The sequence below is a fragment of the Aethalodelphis obliquidens genome, unplaced genomic scaffold (genome assembly GCF_003676395.1).
Source record: "Aethalodelphis obliquidens isolate GAN/ISIS:26980383/991018 unplaced genomic scaffold, ASM367639v1 scaffold52, whole genome shotgun sequence".
Lineage (NCBI taxonomy): Eukaryota > Metazoa > Chordata > Mammalia > Artiodactyla > Delphinidae > Aethalodelphis > Aethalodelphis obliquidens.
In genome coordinates this window covers 10,895,236-10,909,685 of record NW_020837996.1, presented here as the reverse complement: position 1 = coordinate 10,909,685, position 14,450 = coordinate 10,895,236, and the positions used below count along the sequence as shown (strand labels likewise).

Below are 14,450 nucleotides of genomic sequence, written 5' to 3'. Positions count from 1 at the left end.
ACAATAACTGTTCTATTTTTAGAGTTGTAGGCACTAAATAAATTAATGGACACAAAGCCCCCAAAATAGCACTTAGCAAGTGCCGTATACATTTTAACTATTATTGGTGCTTTCTCTTCCTAAATGTAATGTTTTCTACCCCTGTGTCCACCCCTAATATTTTTGTACTGCCTTCACAATTTTTTCTATACCTACAATATTTCCTTAAATTAAGTTCAATTTTTACTTATCTTTATGTTGAGCATTTATATATATATATATATATATATAATGGTGAATTTATGTGCTTTGTATATTTTATCATTATACATGAAATAAATATATACCCTTATAAAAACAGTTGTCTATGTTACTACCCTAAATGCCCTCACATACTGCCAGTATTATGTATACCACATTTATTTACAGTTTTGTGCCATTCGCTTGGAGCTTCAAGTACACTCAAAACTATTTTCGGGCTTCCCTGGTGGCGCAGTGGTTGAGAGTCCACCTGCCGATTCAGGGGATGCGGGTTCGTGCCCCGGTCTGGGAAGATCCCACATGCCGCGGGGTGGCTAGGCCCGTGAACCATGGCCGCTGAGCCTGCGTGTCCAGAGCCTGTGCTCCGCAACGGGAGAGGCCACAACAGTGAGAGGCCTGCATACCGCAAAGAAAACAAAACAAAACAAAACTATTTTCAATATTATGAAAACTAGGACTATATATATTGAGAGACAGAAAGAAACAGAGAGAGAGAGGCAGTATATGCAGCCATACTAATTATAGCCATTTATTATTAACGTCAACCTATGTTCATATGGTTTATTCAGAAATAATTTTCACTGCAGATTGGTTTGACAGTTTTAGCCCTGAGAATATAGAATGTTTGTCCATGAAAGACAGTTCATATACAGAATACATACATACATATGCATATATATGCATATGTATAGATAGGTTATCCCAAGGGTTATAGATTATCTCTATATATTTAAAGAGAGATATGAAAAGAGAGAGAGAGGGAGGAAGCTCTAGTGAGGCCTTAAAGAAATGCAAATAGTGAAGAGATTATGGTGTACTTTTCTTTGTAACATTGCATTACTCATATATGAACAAGTTTAATATTTCCATCTATATGATGAGCTTTAGCAGTTGCTCTGAAAGCACTCTCTAATGGTGGTAAGGTACAGTTTTATCATCTTAAATAGTTAGCACTATGGTATCCCATCTGACCTTAAGAAAATGCCAAGTAATTCTCTAGAAATAGAACGATAAAATGGTAACCTCTTAGAACAACAGCTCTCTCTGTAAAGGATCTGCTAGTCATTTACATTTCTCAGTAGAAATCAATAGCTAACTATTGTTTAATTGGTGAATGCAATGTGACCTAATCATCTCAATGAAGTCCTCCTTCCAGGAGGTTCATCCCCTGGGATAACGGAATGAGCCTGAGGAGTGAGGAACTAATTGCAGGAAGATAATGAGCATGGTTTCAATCAGGCTGGTGGGGAGAGACGATGGGATAGGGAGCTTAAATCTCAAGGTTATGATTTATCTACTTTATTATTTGTTAGAAGAAAGCATTAATCAAGCATGACGCCAAACTAGGTACTGTACAAAAGATACAGACTAAATTTATTAGCAGAGTCAGAAAGAGACAAACTTAAAAATGAAATCTGGTCTCAGGGCTTTCATCTAGAAGCTGAGTAGGAAAAGCTCTACACAGTGTGTATAAAGATTGGAGATGCTTTCAAATTTCTTCCTTTCCATAGGCACTGCCTTCCCCCCATCCTTACCGTGAGTGAAGGTTCACCCCTTTATGTCAGAAAACAGGAGGCATTGTCTCCCCAAAGTACTTTAACTTGCTCATGTTAAAAAACAAAACAAAACAAATTAATAGACAAACAACAGTCTTCTGATGTTACCATTTCCTTTTTAGCCAAGTAGGTAAATGCACACAGTTCATGCTGCCACTTAATGGCTGTGAAATCTTAGGCAAAGTAGTTAATCTCTCTAATCCTTAGGTTCCTGATACGAAAATGACCATATCAATGCCTACCATATATATATATATATAAATTTTTTTTTTAAATTGTGGTAAGAACACTTACCATGAGATCTACCCTCTTAACAAACTTTAAGTGCACAATACGGTATTGTTAACTACAGGCACAGTGTTGTATAGCAGATCTCCAGAACGTACTCATCTTTCGTAAGTGAAACTTTATGCCCGTTTATTAGCAACACCCCAGTTCCCCCTTTCCTCCCTTAGTATCTACCTTCTCCTCTCTGCTTCTATTAGTTTGACTATTTTAGATACTTCACATAAGTGGAATCATGCAGTATTTGTCTTTCCGTGATTGGCTCTTTCACTTAACATGATGTCTTCAAAGTTTATCCACATCTTGCATATTGCAGGACTTCCATTGTGTTTGGAAGAGATGTTTGGAATGATTTCAGTCTTCTTAAATTTGAGATTTGTGTTGTGGCTTAACTTGTGATCTATCCTGGAGTAGGTTCTGTGCTCACTTAAGAAGAATGTATGTTTTGCTGCTGTAGGGTGGAATGTTCTGTACATATGCTGACGCCAAGATGTACAGGAAAACCACTCCTCTGTTCTCTGTCTATTCACAGACTACTCTCTACTCCAAATGTGTGTGTGTGTGTGTGTGTGTGTGTGTGTGTTTGGGGGGAGGCTTTCATACCAAGCAATTCTATAATACCAGCTGGGTATCCTATAATTTAACGCATTTCTGACACTGTCTACCTAGAGTTAGCATCAGATCTCACAGATTAAGGATGCAGTCCCACAAGCCTGTTCCCTTCCCATTTCAGATGCCAATCATAAGTCCAAGTTGTTATCTGGGCATTGGACCAGTCAGCTAAATTGGAGAGTCCCACAACCCTATCCTCAGGTTTTATTAATTTTCTAGAGTGGCTCACAGAACCTAGGAAACTGTTTACTTAGTACATTACCCATTTATTATAAAAAGATGTAACTCAGGAATAGCAAGATGGAAGAGATCCATAGGGCAGGATATGGGGGAAGGAGCTTCCATGATCTCTCCAGGTGTGCCACCGTCCCAGCATCTCCATGTGTTCACTAATCCAAATCTATCTGAATCCCATCTTTGGGGGGTTTTTATGGAAGCTTCGTTAAGTCGGCATGATTGATTAAATCATTGATCATAGGTGATTAATTCAACTTCCAGCCTCATTCTCCTCCCTGAGGGTTGGGGGATGGGGCTGAAAGTTCCAATCCTTTAATCATATGGTTGATGCCTCTGGCAACAAGCCCCTGTCCTTAGAGGATTTTCAAAAGACACCTCATTAACATAAACTCAGATGTTACTAAAAGGGACTCGTTATGAATAGCAAAAGATACCCATTTCACCTTTATTACTTTGGAGCAATTCTAGGAACTGGAAACAACACTCATGTCCCTATAAGCTCTTATATAGGAAATTGCAAGGGTTTAGTAGCTATATGCTAGGAACTTTGGACAAAGACCAAAATATATATTTCTTATATCACAGTATCACACATGTAATCTATCCTGTGTTTTCTTGAGAATAATGAATTTTGTTGCTATGGATGGGAATGTTCTGTACATGTCTGTTAGATTATTTGGTCTGTAGTGTTGTTCAAGTCTGCTGTTTCTTTGTTGACTTTCTGCCTAGCTGTTCTATCCATTATTGCAAGTAAAGTTTTGAAGTCTCCTACTGTTATTGTATTGCTATCTCTCCCTTCTGTTCTGTCACTGTTCGCTTTTTTATGTTTAGATGCTCTAATGTTGGTTGCAAATATATTTAAAATTGTTATGCTTTCCTGTTGATTTGAGCCTTTTATCATTATATAATACCATTCTTTGTCTCTTCTGATAGTTTTTGACTTAAAGTCTATTTTGTATGATGTAAGTATAGCCAATCCTGCTCTCTTTTGGTTGCCATTTGCATGGATTATCTTTCCCCATCCCTTCACATTCAGCCCATGTGTGTCTTTAAAGTGAGTTTATTGTAGACAGCATGTAATTGAATTTTTAAAGTCTATCCAACCATTCTTTGTCTTTTGATTGGGGAGTTTAGTCTATTTACTTTTAAAGTAGTTATTGATAGGGAAGGATCTACTATCACCAGTTTGTTCCTTGTTTTCTGTTTTGTTTTATTTTTGTATTTCTTTTGTCCCTCCTTTCCTCTTTTGCTACCTTCCTTTGTGTTTCATTGATTTTTTAATTTGTATTGATAGGCTTTTATTCCTGTCCCTTTTTCTTTTGTGTAATTTCTATAGGTATTTTCTTTGTGGTTACCATAGGGCTTACATAAAAATGCCATATAGTTATAACAGTCCATTTTAAGCTCATAACTTGAATTGCTTGCAAAAACTCAACACCTTTACTCCCCTGCCCCACACACCTTAAGTTATTGATGATAGTATTTACATCTATTTGTACTGTGTATCCATTAACAGATTTGTTATAGTGATTTTTTAATACTTTTGTCTTTTAATTTTTATACTAGAATTAAAAGTGATTTACCCACCACCATTACAGTAATACAGTATTCTGTATTTATATGTATATTTACCTTTATCAGTGAGTTTTATACTTTCTTACGCTGGTGTCTTATTTAGCATTCTTTCATTTCTACTAGAAGAACTTTAGCATTTTTTGTCAGGCAGGTCTAGTGGTGATGAATTACCTCAGCTTTTGTTTTCTGAGAAAGTCTTTATCTTCGTTCTTGAAAGACCGTTTTTCCAGATATAGTATTCCTGGTTGGCAGTGTTTTTATTTCAGCACTTTAAATATATCATTCTACTCCCTTCTCTGCTGAGAAATCCACTGAGAGTCTTATGTGGGTTCCTTTGTACATCACACGTCTCTTTTTATTGCTTTCAAAATTGTATCTTTGCCTTCGCCTTTTGACAATTTATGTTTCTCAATGGGCATTTGACTTAGTTACTCTTATTTAGGATCTTCTGGGTTTCCTGCATTTGGATGTCCATTTCCTTCCCCAGATTTGGGAAGCTTTCAGCCACTATTTCCTTGAATACACTTTCTGCCTCTTTATCTCTCTTCTTTTCCTTCTGGGACTCCCACAATGTGTATATTGGTCCATTTGATTGTATCTCAGATGTCCCTGAGGCTTTCTTTATTCTTTTTTAATATTTTTCAATGTATTCCTCTGACTGAATAATTTCCAGTGTTTATTGATCCTCTCTCCTTCCTGATCTAGTCTGCTGTTTAGCTCCTCTGGTGAATTTTTCAGTTCGTTTATTGTATTCTTCAGGTAGGTGATTTCTGTAAGTTCTCTGTCTCTTTGTGGAAATTCTCATCTTGTTCTGGCATTTTTCTCCTGATCTCAGTGAGGATCTTTATGACAGTTATTTTGAATTCTCTGTCAAGTTTCTGCTTCTTTAGGGTCAGTTCTGGAGATTTATCTTGTTCCTCTGTTTGAACTGATTTCCCTGTTCTTTCATTTTTCTTCACTCTCTGTATTGGTATCTGCACATTCGACAAGTAGCGACTTCTCCTAATCTTCATGGACTCGCTTCATACAGAAAAGACCCCCACTCATCAGCCTGGCCAGAGATACTGGGTCTCTCAAACCTTTGTGCTTGTCGAGTCTGTTTTATTCTTAGTGGCCTCAGGCATCTAGATTTTATTGGGTCACATCAGTATTTTTAGATAAGCAAGACTGAGGCCAATTCCTCAGGCGGCCTTCAGGTAAGTTGGGTCATTGGACGCTCTGTCCAACTCTTCCCCTCCTCGGGGACAAGCTAGGAGCTTAGGTTTTTCATCAGCTCAACATGTGCTGAGCCAGAGGGAGTGGCTATGATGACTGCCAGCCCAAACCACTATCACTGTTCTCACTGGCCCCAGGGGGCTATAGTATGCCATGTTCGTCAGTGCTCTGAGAGATGCTACATGGAAGCCAGTTGTCTGGGTAGTCCCATAAAAGTTGGGGCATTGAATGCACAGTGAACCCTTTCCCCTCCCCTGGGAGAAACTGGCAAATGGAGTTTTTGGTCCCAATCATACGGTGCTATGTTAGGGATAGGGATTTTGGAAAGAAGGTGTCTCAGATTTTCCTGCCAGCTTCAGTGTGGCTGGTTTCTTGCTCATTTGAGGCATGGGAGCTTCTTAACTCATTTCTGGATTTTTTACAAATGGAATCTGTCTGTGAAGGCATTCCTATTCCACCACCTTGCTGGTGTCACTCGCTCTTTTTGGCTTGTTTTGAGGAGGAAAGGAGGTAAAGGATGAAAAATGCTTAGCACAGGGCACTCTGCAAATATCAAACGGTTAATAAATAAATGTTGATAGTGATATTGTTAAAATGTTAGGATTGCCATTTCCGGTCCAGGTTTCAGTGTTAGGCTGTAGATAGTGAAAACATGCCCATGATAAGTTCTGATCAGCTAAGGATAGTTGACAATACTATAGGGATGGAATGAGTGACCAAAGTCATCTATATTATAAATTTGCCTATGTACATATATCTGGGGTCAGTAGCAGAATAGTAATATTAGACTAACATGATAATTTGCTAAATATTTATTACAGACTGAATTACCAGAGATTGAAAGGGGAGTAGGACAAGTTCTCTTTCTTAGATGAATTTACATTTTGGAGGAGAGAGACATATTAACAAATAACTGTCATGCAGGCTAATTGGGTACCTTGGTAATACACAGGATTAATTCCTCAGGGTGGGACAGAGAGGGTCAGGGAGACCCAAGGAACAGGAGTTTGCCAAGTGGAGAAGTTGAGGAAGGATATTCTTTGCAGAGCAGTGTCACTGTGGCATGAGCTCTGAATGGCTAAAGCAGCGTCTGGGTGTGTGTCTTAGGGGTGTGTGTGTGTGTGTGTGTGTGCGCGCACACTCGCATATAAGGAGTGTCCAGAGTTGAGGTAAAATGTAGCTGAGGTTGATCTTGAGTTTTCCAAGTGATATAATCCAACTTTTGCTTAGAAAGTTAACTCTATTGAAATAAAGACAGTGCATCAGCAAGAGGAGAGGTTGGGAGCAGGAACTAAGAGAGATATTCCAGTTATAAATTAGGCAAGGATTGAAGAGGACAGAGGGGGAAGTTTTGAGCTGGGCAAACAGGGAGTCATCAACAAGGTTTTCCAGATAAACGTCAGGGAGTTCTGACAATAGTCCAGAGGATTAAGGAAGTAAGAATGAGCAGTCTGTGAGAATACTCTATTCGTTTAAGTTTGATAATCAAAGAGGCAAAGGGATGGGGTTAGTAGGCTTGAAAATTAGGCTGAATGGAAGAAAGCTTTTCTTTTTAGGAGAGACTTGTAATATTTAAAGACAGAGGGAAAGAGATGAGAGGAATTTAGGATGCAAGAGCAAGTAGCTAATTGATGAATAAGGTTCCGGAAGTAGAATAAAACCAATAGCACAGGTGTCAGGCATGGTCTTGGATGAGATCAGGATTCGATTTTTCTCTAACATATAAAGGAATATGAATTAAGATGCTAGTAAGAGTACTCATACTGACCTCTCCTATTTTTTTTTTCTTTTATGATAAATTGATGTGATGAAATGATGAACTTTCAATGTATAATAAGGCAGTTGGGCTACAAAGTCACACAGATGTGGATAAGAAGGATAAATATGTTTTAGAAGTGAGGGAAAGGAACCATGTGGATCATGGCTTGTGTTCCTTTTGTACTGTCAGCAAGAAGCATCAAGTCATGTGTTAAAGCCAGTTTTGATTATACATGCTCCAGGAGGTAGCATATTTCCATGTTCTACCTCTCCATGGTCCTGAATTCCTTTTATATTTTATTAAAGTCATGAGACTTATCTCCCTTATTATAAGGACACCTCAAATCCCTTCTATAAAGTAGTGGGTAAAACATGAATAAGTACTGAGGATGTCTCAAAAACAGTCTACACATAGGAGAGATAGGGCCATATTACTGATGACTTAAAAATGATAAAAAATTGGAAGAGATACGCCTGTGCCTTTGTGTTCAATCCGGACATCTTGAGGTTAAGAAAAGGACTTTAGACCATGACAGGCACCTGCCACACAGCAGTGGCAGGCTGAGAGAGCACAGAGAGTCTCACAGATTTGAAGGCTATTGTGTGTCATGGTTTGCTTCAGTGATTCAATAAGTCAAGATCAGAGTCTCTTAAGACTGTTAAACTCTCTGCCCGAATTTGTTCCTCTCTATGGTGAAATTACCCAGAATGCTAAAGATACAATCCTCTCTTGATACGGTCACGAATTGACTAAATCCAAAAGCCAACATAACCAATGTGAAGTTTAGTGCTGTCCTTTCTAAGAGACTGAGCACCAGTATAAATCTCTAGACATGGAAAGACACAAGAAAATTATTTTTCAGAGTCTCTGATTAAACACAATAAATTAGTTAAGCACTACCACTGAGATTTGTGCTCTAGAAGTAGAGTACAGAACTCCAATGAGAGCTTGCTGGAGACCTTAAGAAAGGAATGAATTGCATCTGAGAGAACCTTACACTTCAGCAGAGAAATAAAACAGACTGCAAGTATTTGTAGAGTTATGAGAAGCTATAAATGGGATTTTGTTTGCTCTGAAAATATAAGGGGAGGGCCTTTATTTTGCAGGGAGGCTCAAGATGGCACTCCAACTAGCTGGAGAGAAAGTTTGACCATTAACTAGACAATAGTATTCTCCAGGTAGGAGCCCTCCAGGCAAGAGTCTGGCCTATTTAAAATAGAGGAAACACAACCTTTTGAATACAGTCATATCGTATGATTTATTTTGCTTTCAAAGATACCTTCACTGACTTCTGCGGTCACTAAATGAGAATAAACACCCTTTCTTTACCTTTTCCCCCCCTTTATCAGTAACATCGAGGTGGTTCTTTGTAGTTCCCTTTAGTCAGGACTTTAATGCGCACCCTCCCGACCCCCACTGTCAAACCCAAGTCTTCTATTCTCATAATAATGAAATGGGAAGACCCCTCTTCGTTAACTTTCTATAGGAGCTGAAGTTCCCATTGGGCCATAATTGGTAACCAGAGCTGAAGGCTTAGCAGTTAAATTCTCCATGAAAATACATGAATAAAAGTAGAAATGTTACGGGCTGATTTTTTCACTAAACTTCTGCCAGCTCTTGCAGTGTTTTATGAAGAGATGCCAGCATATTCAATAAATCTCGGCTGGCTGTTGTCCAGGAGAAATTATCACCAGCCCGTTGAAGGATCTCTAGCTGCTCCTTAGGAAAGGGAGGGGAGGAAGAATCATTCTGGTTCATTCTGAGTTGTGCATTACACATTAAATTAAAATATATGTTTCACCCATTTAGCAGTCTGAATAATAAAAGCTGTATACAGCTGCAACAACTCTGCTCTATGCATTTTAATGACTGATTTGTGAATATACTAGAATTATAACTGCTATTCAAATATTTTCCTTTTTTAAGAAGTCACAAATCCCTCCCTTTAAAAATACACAGACAAACACTTTATAATCTTTTAATAATTTGTACTAGAGAATTTTAAAGCTTAGAATATGTGGAAATTATTTGTTTTAGGACGAGTAAATATAATGGGCTTGCCAATATGGTATTCAAATAACTGTAAAAATATTTGGAGTGTCTCCAACGAAAAGAACCTAACTCGATCTCTGCATTCAAATGAATTCTAAATGGAAAAAGTGATATACAGTTCAAAAGGAAGCATTAGACTCTAAAGCACCTTTCCATTTCTCTAAGGAATTCTGATCTACTGCTCAAATAGACTTTTAAATGGCTGTTGAGTTTTCAGGCTTCTCAGATATTCATACTTAAATCAGTTTGAACTAGTTAAGTAGAGTCACAATTAGAATTGTAATTTCTTTTCTTTCCATTTTTAACCAGTTGTGAAGAAAGCTAATAAAATTGGAAAATGAGCATATGCGACCTTTAATATGAAAACTAGGTCTTAGAAGGGTGAGACAGTGCTTTATCAGCCTCCAGAGGGTAGTTTTCTAAGCACAATGCCAGTTTTAACATAGGATCTGCGTACTTTTTGTATGATGAACCGTAAACCAGAAGCTTTCTCTAATGGGTTCTAAAAATCAGGAGATTTAGATTCAACTTATGAGGAAAAAAAATGGCATGTTACGACAAAGGTAATAATATATCAATAATATCCTCAATTTCCCGTAGAAACTTAGAAAAATATCTATTAGCTAAGCAGCCAAAAGTTTATTTTAGGATACGTATGATCGATGTAAGGAAATTCTCAGTAATTTACCATTAATTCAGATGTCCATTCTTAAGTTGGAAACATGTCAGTAAAATACGAAGTTCTATGGCATCTTTAGCAGAGCAAACGAACCGAAGTAATCCCCTGTATTGTTTCCTTATTTCACCCTCAAATAACCCTCAGTCTACTAATTGCCCCCAGGATCACATTTTACAAAGCATGGTTTCCAAGAAACAATTTGAAGAATTTTAGAAGCTGAAAAATAATGCTTTATTCCTGAGTGTATTAGTGGTTTGTAACACTGATGATTCAAGCTTCTTCCTAAGCAATTTTTTTTGCATCTGTAAACTGATCTAAATGTTTGTTATGAGGATAAATTTAGAAAAGCTCATTTGGAATTGTTACTCTAGAGCAGGGGTCAGTAAACTTTTTCTGTAAAGGAAAACTTCGTGCGTAATTTAGACTTTGGGGACCCTCCCTGTCACACTCAGTGAACCTGGCCATTTTAGTGCAAAGGGAATCATAGACAGTGTGCAAACATATGCATGTGGCTGGTGGACTTGGCCCTTGAGCTGTTCTAGAGCAGTGATTCTCATTTGGTGTTGGGTGTGATGGGGAGGGAACTTTGGAAAGTTCATTGGGGGATGAAATTCAGGAGAGCCTCTGCTGGAAATTTTCATCTTTTTCCTATCAAGAGTTAACAGGAAAGGACTTCCCTGGTGGTCCAGTGGTTGACTCCACCCTTCCAGCACAGGGGGTACAGGTTCGACCCCTGGTCGGGGACCTAAGATCCCACATGCTGTGCTGCGTGGCCAAAAAAAATTTTAAAAACAGTTAACAGGAAATATTTTTTGGTTTTGGCTAAAATAATAATTTGATGGGGTTTCTAGGTCATTAAAATTGCCCAAATAATAGAAATGAGGGTCAGAAATCACTTTTAATATTACTACATCATTAACATATATAATATAGAATAATGACATCCAATAGAAATATCATACGAGACATATATATGATTTCCAGTTTTTGAGCAGCCATGTTAAAAAAAGAAACCAAAACAGGTAAACTTAATTTTAATAATGTACTTTATCAAATATATATAAAAATATTATCATTATGCTATGTAATCAATATTAAATGTTATTAATGGGGTAGTTTACATTTTTTTTTGTACAAAGCCTTTGAAATCTGGTGTGTATTTTATGCTTACAGCATATTTCAACTTGGGTTAGTCACATTTCCAGCGTTCAGTGGCCATATGCGGCTAGTGAGTACCATACTGGATAGAACAGGAAAAGATCATGTAATATGTTACTTTTACTCACTGGATTATATTTTGAGAATAAGTGATGTAAAACATAGGCCAGATTAATGTTCTCCTTCTACTCCCCTGTAACACTGAGCCTGACAGCAGCCTAAAAGGTCTTCATAAATGCAGCATTTTGGAAAGCCACTGCTGATCAAGAGAGCTGGCATGAACCTCTCTACAATCTATATAGAGACCATAAGATGAATTCAACCATGTAATTGATCATTTAAAATCTCAGGACTCATTTCAAACAGTCATTTTCTTTTATTTGCCAACCAGGGGTCAACAATTCCAATGCCAGGAGAGACCAGAGAGATAGAAGTGAGAGAATCCAGCTGGGTGAAGACAGTGGAGAGTGATGGGACCATCTGTGGCAAGTGGCAGGTATGTACCCTTCCTGAAGTATCCACATTCCAAAAGCTAAACACTGTGTCAGCAGAACAAACACATCTGCAAGACCACCACTGGATGTCCAGACCTGTTGGTTTACAGTCCCTGGCTACATACGTTAAGTCTAAAGATGTGGCACTATTCCAAGAGAATTAACACTATTATTGTGCCAGTACTTGTCTGATCTCTGACAGTTGTAGGGGGTGGGATCAGGTGATTTGACCCCAGTCTCACCTCTCCCTCTGCCCCTTCTATCTTACATGGGGTTTCTGCTCACTTCGACCTGAGAGTCTGTCACAAATCTCCTTTGCTTGCAATTCCTCTACTCTTCTTTAGCAACCAGGAAAAAATGCCCCTCTCTGAAGCCTTCCCAATCTCTAATGTTCATAGTTGTACAGATCCACAAAGCCAAAATTCAAAAAGCTCTGGAAGCTAAAAGCTTTTAAAAACTCATCTGGTGATAAAAATCTTGCCTGATCTGAACTCATTTATCAGCAAAATCTGACTTTGCTGGACAGGAGTCTCTTTATAGGTCTTTATTTAGCTAACAGTTGTGAAAATTCATATTGCAGAAATATTAATATTTTGAATATAGGGGCTGTCCTATATTCACTGGAAGGATTGTGTAATATATGGTGTTCGTACCGTGCTGTCATTCTAACATCAGAAAAGTTCTGAAACACATCTGGCTCCAAATATGCCTTTATTAGTGAACCTTTATTCCTACTAGTGGAAGTAGGAGTATTAGTAAATAGTTATTTCACACAAAATATGCTCCAGGTCCCTTATGTATCTTAACTCTTTTATTCTGCACAAGTCAATTAGGTAAGTATTATTGTTACCTTCGTTCATAGATGTCAACAGTAAATTAATAGAGTTAGGTAACCTTCCTAAGGTCACACAGCTCCTACGTGGCACCACCTGGCAATGCCAGTCATCAAACCCAGATGGTCTGGCTGAGAGTCATTCCTGCTGTGCAAAAGCATCTGTCTAAGTGTTGGTTATGGGTTCCCCTCAGTTGACATTTACTGTGTGAAGGTTCTGTCTCCTGAACTAGAATTCCTCCTCCTTAAAAGCAGAACTTGTCTCCCTCCCCCATACTACCTACCTGGTAAGGGTATGAACCTAACAGCATTTATCGTGAAGAATGGCAAGGTTAAAAAGAGCATTATGAATTTCAGTAATTTACTATGGATCCCGCAGGTCACGGTCCCACTTGTTCTGTCTTCCACAAAGCTGATTTAACTTTGCGTGATGTGACAGTTACTAAGCTCTGCCTCTCTCAGTGAAAATAAGCACAGGCACAAGCATATATGCTATCACCTTAACCACAGTGAAGATAAATTCTGCTTCTGGTTCCTGCTTAGTTAATGCTTATTCTGATCTACGCAGTATGTAAGAGCTATTTGTGTCTTTCCTCGGTGTATCCTGTATCGTTTATGCGGCGGTACTATTACTGTTCCCATGTTACAGATGAGAAGACCAAGATTTGGAGATGTGTGATTATGATGCTGGGAAGTGGTGAAATTGTATTAAAATGTAGGTGGTTTGACCCAGGAGCCCGCAATCTTCCTCATCTTCCTTCTTTACCTGTGGCTTTCTTCTGAGACTACTTTCTAGGATACAAGTCACTTTCTAACTTGAGTCTTCCTTTCTTCTCATATCTCTTGCCACTCCAGTTACGTTGGAGGGCTGGAGAGTTTCTTAATATTCTATTCTTTCGCCATAGACAATACTCATGTATCCTCATAACAGTATTATGGATTTGTGCTTTTGGTGTTTCCATGTAACAGATTTGGAAATTGAGGCTCATAGGCTTTAAGTAATTGACTCAAATCCACGTAATTTGTGGCTGAACTGGGATTAAAGTGTAAGTTCACTGATCTAAAATCTCACACACTGACGGCTCACGTTTCCCCGCTTCTCGCTAAAGTAGTTTCATACAGTTTCAGCACTCTAAGAACAAATTATGATTATTTTAAAAAAATATCAAAGTAACCCGTGGAACTTCTTCTAATTGAACTTCCTACCTACTGACACAATGAAGAAGCATGAACCTAACTGAATAGTCTTCTCAGATTCACTCGGGGCATATTTTCAGTCTTAGCATAAAATATTTCCTCTGTGCCTCTGTTCAGCCTGTACATTTCATTTTCAAAGCTAGAGTCTTTTTCCAGTTAATCATATTTATTGGCAAAATACAGCCTAAGTCACTGAAACAAAAACTAAATGAAGTAAGAGAACAAAGGTTGAATAAAGAAGTTCTGGACAAAAAGCCTTTGACCACAAATGGATGCCAGATTGGGAATTTTATTTTTCTTCAAAAATGATTAATCATAGCAGTCACTAGTAAACAGTAATACGTATTTGTGTGTCACCTCTTTATGTATTAAAAAAGATCAGAACTGGGCTTCCCTGGTGGCGCAGTGGTTGAGAGTCTGCCTGCCGATGCAGGGGACACGGGTTTGTGCCCCGGTCCGGGAAGATCCCACAGGCCGCGGAGCGGCTGGGCCTGTGAGCCATGGCCGAGCCGGCGCGTCCGGAGCCTGTGCTCCGCAACGGGAGAGGCCACAACAGTGA

At 38.5% G+C, this 14,450-nt stretch overlaps 1 long non-coding RNA gene across 1 annotated transcript in view; it reads left to right on the top strand.

The window, feature by feature from the left end:
- LOC113608254 (uncharacterized) overlaps positions 1-14,450 on the top strand; it is a 264,075-nt gene that overhangs the window by 43,744 nt on the left and 205,881 nt on the right. Inside the window, exon 2 of the long non-coding RNA XR_003428278.1 lies at positions 11,760-11,864. This is a non-coding gene — a long non-coding RNA (uncharacterized LOC113608254). The remainder of the gene's footprint in view (positions 1-11,759; positions 11,865-14,450) is intronic.